The 9,739-nt window shown below is 40.0% G+C and overlaps 1 pseudogene; it reads right to left on the reverse strand.

The window, feature by feature from the left end:
- Positions 1-2,356: 2,356 nt before the first annotated feature.
- Positions 2,357-6,156, reverse strand: LOC140518905 (ubiquitin-associated protein 1 pseudogene; annotated as a pseudogene).
- Between the last annotated feature and the right edge of the window lie 3,583 nt (positions 6,157-9,739).

A 9,739-nucleotide genomic window follows, 5' to 3' on the forward strand; every position in this document is an offset into this window, starting at 1 on the left:
TTAAGTGACTTGCCCTGGGTCACACAGAAGTGTCTGAAGCCAGAAATGAACTTCTGTCTACTTGACTCCAGGCTCAGTGCTTTATCCGCTATGGCACTTAACTGCCTGATATAGGCCCCCTTCTCTTCTCTGACACTGCAACCATACTGATATAGGTCCCCAGTACCTCACATCTGGATTATTATAAGAGCCTATTGGCTGATTTTTCTGTCTCTCTGCTTCCCACTCCAAACCTCCTTCTCTTCAACTATCAAAAACATCTTCCTAAAGAGTAGTTCTGACTATATCATCCCCCTATTCAATAAAGTCTGATGACTTGCCATTACTTTCTGGCTCAAATTAAAAATCTTTTGTTCGGCTTTTAAAGCCCTTTATAACCTAGTCCTCTTCTTCCTTTTCAGTCTTCTTACACATTACTTCCCTCTATGTTCTCTGTAGTCCAGTGATACTGAACTCCACCCAGCGCTCCATTTCCACACTTTGTGCATTTTCATTGGCTGTTCTCCATGCCTGGATTTCTCTGCAACTCCTGACTTCTCTAGCTTCTTTCAAATATCATCCAAGTTCCCACCTTCTGCAAGAAGACTTCCCTAGTCCTCCTTCATGTTCATGCCTTCCCTTGGTAATTTCCCCAGTTTATCCTGTCTAGACCCTATTTATACCTACATGATAATTTGCATGCTGTCCTTCCCATTGGACTGGGAGCTCCTTGAGATCAGGGATTTTTTGATAGTTTGTTTTGTTTCATTTTGCTTTTGTATCTCCAGTCTTTGTCATGGTAGTTGGCATATAGTAGAGGCTTAATAAATTCCAATATAATCCTTGACACTAAGGAACATGTGGGAGAAAGTCATGTTCACTTGTTTGAGAGTAGTAGTTCAGCAATCAAAGAGTTAGTCTTTGTTGTGAGGAAATTTATTGTTGCCCTAACATTATGTCCTTGTGTACCTAAGTTTAATGCCAAGTCAACATTTAATTGATATCTGATTAACAATCTACTGAATATTATTCCCTGTGTTTACTTTCTGGATTGTCACTTAGGACAGACAAAATTTACTCTCCCTGGTTTATTTTTGTTTAATGTTGCAGAATCTCTTTTCATTCTACTATTCATGAAGCAGAGAACACCTCCAAAAGGTTCCAATACAGTGAATGTTCTGCTTACTGCAAGAAATATACTGTGATAATGAAGTATAGATTCAGTGTCTACCGGGGGAAGTGCCTCTTACCTTTAATATGATAAGCTGGGAGGAAAGGAATGAGCTTTTATTCCACATTGGCCTTATTTAACTATTGTCTCCTCATATTGTTCATTTCAACCTAGAAGGATGTCGAGGCATACACAGTTTACTCAAGAGTACATTGCTATGATGTTAGATCTACAAACAAACAAAAAAACCAAGCCCCAAGTAAAACAAACAAAACAAAACAAAAATCCACAACAACAAAATTTTACATTGACTTCACTAAAGCAGAGCAGGGGATAAGAGGATTTGATATTTCTAGATGAAGAGAGAGGGAGTTAGCCTGAGTTTATATAGTACGTAAACTTTGTCTGTGTAGAGTTCAGCTGGTGCTGGAGTTACCCAACTAGTGTATTGGCGTAGCTTTGTCCTTCCTGCTATATCACTGTTAAATTAGCTTTGCTTCCCTCTTGCCACCAACCCCATTGAAAGAACTTGCAAAGATCTTCCTGTTTCACAGTGAATATTAAAGTGTTAATTGAATAGTTTCCTGGAACTGGGGATTTCAGTCCTGGTGGAGGTGATCAAGGGCTAAAATTAGATGCCCTGCTCCGTTGAGATCCAGGATTTAACCACAACTTGAGTGTGGTAAGCACAATGATGCATACCAGAAGGGGCAGGACACAGAGCCTAAACTCAATGATTTTCTTTACATCTTATAAAAGTGTAGGAAACATCGTTACACTAGTTTTCATTTGTAAAATTAAATAAAAAAGCAAAAAGCAAGTAAGTACTCTAAAAAACCTTTCCATTGCACTAGATATGGATGTTAGTTCAGCCAGTCTAACAATGAGGTATGTCTTGGCCAAACACATGACTGTCAAAGCAACCTCAAGTAATTTCTTCCCTCTAGAACACCCTTGTATTTCCTACTCATGGCAAGAGTGTGAAGATACCAACTGTATTTGGTGTTGAATATATGTACAGTTCCCCAGAAACATGGAAGGACACACATTAAAATATAAATACAATTAAGTAAAGGAGTACAGTTGAGGGAGAACTTAAAGGTCCTAACTAGTAATAATTCTTTTTTTTTTTTTTTTTACCTTTTTCCTTTTACCTTTTTTTTACCTTTTTACCCCCACTCCACAGGGATCAGACTCTTACACAGATCAGTGTGTGGTAATATCTCCATAAAATACAGAGATATCTACAGAAGTATCACCTCCAACAACAGCAACGACAATAAATCCAAAACAGGGTCCTCCTTTCTTACTAAGGAGAATGTGAAGCCACGAGAAGGGTAGGCAACCTCTAAGCACTGATGCAAATATTTGGAGCCTTCCAAAGGAAGAGATGCTCCAGTGGCAAGTTGGAGGTAAGCGGGGGGTCTGTTCTCTGATGGCTCCTTCCCAAGTCATGAGGTCTTCTAATGAATTTTCCTGGTAATTTGTTGTGTAATGAGCAAACTTCCTTTATGTCTTTCAGTTCAAAGCCCATTTTCTTAAATTTACTCATTAACCAAAGAGTCTTTTCCTCTAAATACTGGTATATTTCCAAAGCCTTTTCTATAGGATGAAGGCCCTGTTCAAAGAACTGTACATGTACAAACATATAATCAAGAACCTGCTCTATTCTTTCTTTTTCATAGCTTTCAAGACACAATCATACAAGTAGCCCATAAGCCCATTGTCTCCACACACTGCCACCCACTGGCAGATGATGCTCACAGGTCTGAGTAGATCTGTGCAGTTTACTCTTCAGAGCAGCTGGAGGCGTTGGGCCCTTGTGAGGTCCTGACATGGTGAGGCAGGACCATCAGCACTGTATTTGAGGTGACGACTCTTCTGTTCACACTGACAAAACAGATAAGAAAGGCAGATGGGATGAAGAGGGTAGGTCTGATTGCCTCCTTGCTACTGTCCAAAATTAAAGCTGAAAGTACCCCCACCTCCAAGGTGTCCATTGTATTTCACTAATTTTGTTCTGGGAACAGAGCTATAAGGAATTCAGAGCTGTGTCATTGTGGAGGCAGTGCTGGGAAAAATATTTGTAAGTTTTGCTGTTTTCTTTCTGTCAAGTTTGGGGAAAGAAAGAAACTTGATATTGCTCACAGCAGTGATAGGAGGGAGGGAAACTTGGGAAGACAGTGATATCCTTTCAGAGTTACCTCAGTGTGGTATAGTGATACCAGTCATTTGGTTTGTGAAAGAGCTTGAAACCTAGTGAAGCCTTTTCCAGGGATACCAAGACTCCCTGGTCCTGCAACAGAGGCCAAGAGCTCCTTCAGGCACGTTGTGGTCTAAGAACTAGGCTACAATAACAAAAAAAGTTTAGAGTGAGAACATAATTGTTCTGTAAGTGGGCCTTGATGGGGTTAAGGAGATGTGGCATATTGATCTGGCAGTGCGTTGAGAAAACCATTTTGCTATCACCCTCTGGGCCACTCTTGGAAATGACTGACTTCTGCTTCTTCAGCCTTTCCCTCAGCTTCCCATTGAGCTTCCTGGATTTTCTTAATGTATTCTAGCCACTCTATTGGTTTTTTTGTTATTTGTTCATTTGTTTGTTTTTTTCCCCAATCCCTCCCCGGGGCGAAATTCCTATTGTATTTCCCTCACAGCTTGTAAGCAGTCAGGGAAATTAAGGAGAATCCAATGAACTGATTAATGTGAGCTGGTGTTTTGAATTTGTCTCCTGTCTTCAATGGGACATCATCACAATCACTGAATGTCCCATGAAAATCTGAACTCAACTTCTTAGAAATCATTTAGAATATGAGCACTTCTGTGGTCACTGAGACTGGAAAAGTACTGATGCCAGCCAGCAACCCCCTAGGCTGGGTCCCCGTAACATTTACAGTAATACTTAGGGGGAATGAGCCCTGCAGGCACTGACTCTTCCCTCTTACTACTTTTGGATGCTATTCCTCTTTCCCTTGTTTTTGAAACTGCTGGTGGAGTTTGAAGAGTCGTGATCATACCCCTGTCCCTACCAAGCAGACATAGCCTTTGCCATCTTCTCAGACAACCAGCCTGATATTCTGGTATTCAGGTTTAAGAGAGTCAGAGAACGATGACAAAAGATAACAAGCCTCTTGGCAAGCTTGAGCTCATAGGAATCCCCCCCAGCCCCTAGGGGTATTCCTCAGATTGAAGTTACATTTAACATTAATGAAAATGACGTTTCCAGGGTGTCTGCTGTGGATCACAGTTAAGAAGAATAAGATTACCATCACCAAAGGTCATCTGAGCAAAGAAGGCATTGAGTGCATGGTCCAGGAAGCTGAGGAATACAAGACTGAAGATGAGAAGCAGAGAGAGTTTTCTAAGACTCTAAGCAGAGGTGTCCTTCAATAATATGCTTGAATCTTATGGTTTCAATATGAAAGCTACAGTAGAGGATGAGAAATTCCAAGGCAAAATTGGCGATGGAGACAAATAGAAGATTCTTGACAAATATAATGAAATAATCAGCTGACTGGATAAGAACCAGACTGCTGAGAAAAAATAGGATATCAGCAGAAAGGACTGGAGAAGGTATATTCCTCCATCATTATTAAGCTGTACCAGAAGACAAAGATCAGGCCAGAACACATGCCTTATGGGTTGCCAGAGGATAGAGCAGCCTCATCTGGAGGCTCTTCTTCTGGGACTCACCTTTGAAGAAGTTGAACTAAAGACACAAGAAGAACAGTCATTACACATAGCTTTCTGAACATTGAAGGACTCAAATTTTATCCATGAGCGTGACAGTTTATAAGTAACCTTTAAGCTACCATGTAAGTCTATGCATTGTGAATGGAATATGTTCAGAGGGACAGAGGCCAGCAACATTGCACTGTGCCTCCTTTTGGAGCTGGTGTGTACATCCAAGGTTTAGTAGATTCTTCAGATACAAATGAAGGTTTCACAGGATATTAGAATTCCATCCTTTAAGGCTGACATTTTTTTTTTTTTAGGGCAGGAATGTTTATTTCACTCTACAAGCTCTATGGAGAAGTATTTTTTATTTTTTTGTTTTGCTTTTAGATAAGACCTGTGAATTCATTCTTATAGGTACTTTCCAGTAAGTAAATTCCCTCTACCAAAACCAGTTGGTACCTGTTCTGCAATTTATAATCTCAGGGAGCTACATGGGGGACTGAGACATTAAGTAAGGATCACACAACCGATATATGTCAAAGATAGCTCTTGATTCTGAATTGGGGTCTCTATCCAGTAGGCTTTTTATCTTTCACTGTATAGATGAGAATTTAAAATTTGAGGCCAAAATTCAAAATTTCTCATCTTCCAAATTATGAAGTATGAGGTTTAAAGAGGTATAGTGTAATAGGTATAGGACTATCTTCCTAATGTACAGCTTCGATTATGCCACACATTTAGTCAAAAATTGTCAGTATTGTCTACAGAATGGTATAATGGCAAGAGTGCTAGACTTTGAATCAGGAATGATGTGGGTTCAATTTTCTTATCTGTAAAGTGTGGTTATAATACTAGCGATATCTACCTTGCAAGGTTGCTATGGAGATTAGCTTATGACGAGGAGTTAACCACAGCTAGCCCCTTCCCCATGTCTTCAGTGGCTTGACCACATTCTACAAAGTATCAAATCTTTGTCCTGGCAGCTCCTTGGAAATCATATACTCAACACCTGTCACTTTCAGCAACACAGCAAAACTTGGGGTTGGATTGGGGAAGGTCAAGAAAATCTTAATTCTGCTCTCTGTCTTGCATTCTCTCTCCAAAGCATGTACAATGTAGCACAATTTAGTTCTCTCTCTTTCTCTCCCTCTCTCTCATAAAGATTGAAGTATTCCAATACTCTTAATGAAATGACTAATATTCATACAAGGCAACTGTAGCAGAGACTTGGCACCTTTGGATTTTTCTTCTGCTTTGTGTTTCTTACCCTCACTGTAGTGAAGTATCTGAACACAGATCTTAACATAGAATCTTAATATTCCAGCCATGGAGGCAACCTTGTGAGCATGAGAATTCCTCAGATGCTATCTGTAATACAGCATAGTATATACATATAGCATATACCACACTTCTTGTAGAAAATGAACACTGGCAAAAAGAGGAGCCCAAGCCCTGATCTGGCTTGCCAGAGGATGTAGAACTGAATGGAATTGTTTGGCCAGTGTAGACTCATTTAGATAGTATGTGGAAGTGGAATGGTGCTTTATCCCCCCACCCCCTACACAGACACAGATACACAGACACAGACACACAGACACAGACACACACACACACACACACACACACACACACACACACACACACACACACACATACACACACATACACTTGCAAATCTGATACTTTGATATATTAAGTATCAACTTCCCAGTAGAATATGAGTAGATACATTACTATTTTGTGTTTGTGAGTCTTTTTGGTTTTTAGATATAAATGACTTTTATAGCTGATTTCCATTGTACATTAAATACCTTTTTATGTCCTTCTGAAAGATTCTAGACATGAGAAAAATGTAAATTTTAAGTAATTTCTCCCAAACTCTGGTAAAAACCAAGAAATTTGAAGAAAAAGAGCCTAATTCATCTGCATAGGACCTAGGAACCCTCAGGACTGAGTCTAGGGTACATACATGAGTTGAGTGCAAGTAGTCCCTTTAGAGAGAGACCAAGAATGCCCTACCTCCTCTGAGCCAAGCAGCTTAGGCTGCTTAGGCATGGGGACTAGCAAAACTTACAATCACTATTAACAAAGGATAAAATAAAGTTCCTCAATCTGATATCCAAGTCCCTTTATAATCTGGCTCTAATCTAACTTTTCCTGTTCCCCTCATCTTCTGATGTCATCCCTCCCAAAATACCTTTTATTTAACAACTTGGGCTTTTAACATTTATTTGTGGTGAAATGAATAGAGTGCTAGACCTGGAGTGAGGAAGACCCGAGTTCAAATCTAGCTTCAGATACTTCTTAGCTGTGTGACTCTGGGCAAGTCACTGACCTGTTTGCCTCAGTTTCTCATCTCTAAAATGGGGATAATAATAACACCTCTCTTAGAGCTGCTGTGAGGATCAAATGAGATAATAATTGTAAAGTACTTAGTAAGTGCTTGTTACTATATAAATGTTAACTTATTATTATCAACATGATTTATTTTGTATATAATTATGCATACATAAATCATGCCTTACACATGTGCATGTTACAAGTATGTGCACAATACATTTATGTGTGTTGCAGGTTGTGTGTCCATGTGTATGCACACAGACACATACATGCATGTTGCATATGCATACACACACATGTGCATATGTGTGTATATATGTTTTGAACTGGGAGAGAGCTTAGAGATCTAATTTGACTCTCTCATGTTTCACATAATGAAGTTATGATGAAAACTCATAAGTAGCAGGGCTGATATTTGAACTCTGGTCCTCAGACTCCAAAACCAGCATTCTTTTCATTATGTCACTGATTCCAGTCTGTAAAAAGACCACAGGTATAGTGATCCCCTTGTCCAACCTCCTCATTATGACAATAAGTAACTAAACTCAGAGACATTGAAATCTAAACGTAGAACTCTTTTTTCTGCTCTCCCAAGGCCATTAGTCATTATCTGAAAAAAATGTAAGTCGATTTGTCCCCTTAATACTAAGCAGTAGTTCAACAGAGAACAAGACAGACACGTGGGCTACAGCATGTACAGTGGCTTCAGGAACGTCTGATCACGTGGGACACAGAGATGCACACTTTGCTCTGTGTTCTTCCTGGATGGGAGCCAATGATGACTTTGGGCCACTTGGGATGTTTTCCTTTCACAGTATAATCACTAAGTCAACACCTGCCATGACATAAGCCCATGACTCACCTGCCTGAATGGAACGTCTCTTTAGGCTCAACTGCTGTGGGTAGAATACATCTGTGCCATCCCCATAAATGAGCCCTTCTCGCCTCAGTCAGCACCACTACTGTTTAAAATGCAGGGCCCTCCTAAGAGGGTGAGGCCCGGCAGCTGGGCAGCAGCTTGGGTGAGTCATTTTAAAAAGCCACTCTCACAGCTGGAGAGAAAATAGCGCTGGCACTATTGGCATCCATTATGAAATCTGAAAAGTCCTTCTCTGGGCAGGAGGAAGAAAAAGTTCACCCAGCTGTCAAGTATTTGAAATGTAAAAATCCCAGACCCTAGGGGGGATGGGGAGAGAAGACAGAGGCCACGTCAGAGGAAATTAAGCCTCCTCTGAGGCTTGAGGAAACCGTGGGCCGATGAGTTCACTTTGAGAAATCAATAAGGCTTTCAGAAGCAGGGGGGGAGCAAACAGTTCCGGGGAGGGGAAAAAAACCGGAGCTTGGGAGGGTCTGAGAACTGAAATGCTCCTACCAACTACCCAGTCAGCCCACAGGCCAGCAAGACTCCCCAGGGCTTGGGTTTTCTCCCAAGATTGCACTCTAGAATTACAGTATTGATCTACAAGTATCAAAAGGGAGGAGGAAATGGTGCTTCTGGACAGTCCAAGCTGTACTTCATTTGCTCTTTTCTTTTAAAGGATAAAACAATTCCCAGGAAATAAAGAAATAAAACATAACTGACAGACAGATAGACAAACAGACAGACAGGCAGACAGGCAGACAGACAGACAGACAGACAGACAGACAGACAGACAGACAGACAGATAGATAGATAGATAGATAGATAGATAGATAGATAGATAGATAGATAGATAGATGAAGCTCTAGACAAGAGATTCTTAACCTCTTGCATGTCAGAGTCCCTTTTGACTGTCTGGTGAAGCTTATGGGCCCCTTCTCAGAACAATATTGTATTATGGGTTTTTTTTAATGCGGAAAATACACAGAATATTAATTATGTTGAAAAACAGGTCACAATACATGTACACATATGTATGTGTATATTTATGCTCACACATGTATTTTATATACATGTGCATGTATGTGCATGTACATGCATGTATGCATGGATATACATGGAAAGAGAGAGAGGAGAACATGGATCCTAGTTAAGAATTGGTGTTACAGATGTAGGAAGAGAAAAACATAGATAAAGGAATAAAGAGAAAGAGTGAGATTTTCTGTAATTTACCAGATCATGAGAAAATGACTCAATGATGCTCAGACACAATTTTCTTTTTAATCTCCAAAATGAGAAGTTTGGATCTCTAACTCTCAGATCTCCATTAGCTCTAAATCAGAATCATGTCTCAAAATTAGATATGAGTGTAGTTTAACATATACCTGAGTAAAAATACCCTTTAGGATTACTACAGCATAGGGTCCTCCAGCCTGTGCTGGAAGATACCCTGACTGAGGTCAAAGCTACCATATTCCATTTTGGTTAATTTTAGCTGTTAGGATTAAATCATGTTAAACTTTATCTATTTGACCCTTACCCCCTGAGGTCAAACAAAACAAGACAAAGCCTTTTCCGTGTGGCAGTCTTTGAATTGCCTGATGGTAATGGTCATACCCTATTAAGTCTATGCTAAAAAATTACTAGTCCTTTAAACTATTACTCACATATCAGAGTCTTCAGTCATTTTGCCACCCATGTCCACTCTTCTC

Source organism: Notamacropus eugenii, chromosome 1 (assembly GCF_028372415.1).
Source record: "Notamacropus eugenii isolate mMacEug1 chromosome 1, mMacEug1.pri_v2, whole genome shotgun sequence".
NCBI classification, from domain to species: domain Eukaryota; kingdom Metazoa; phylum Chordata; class Mammalia; order Diprotodontia; family Macropodidae; genus Notamacropus; species Notamacropus eugenii.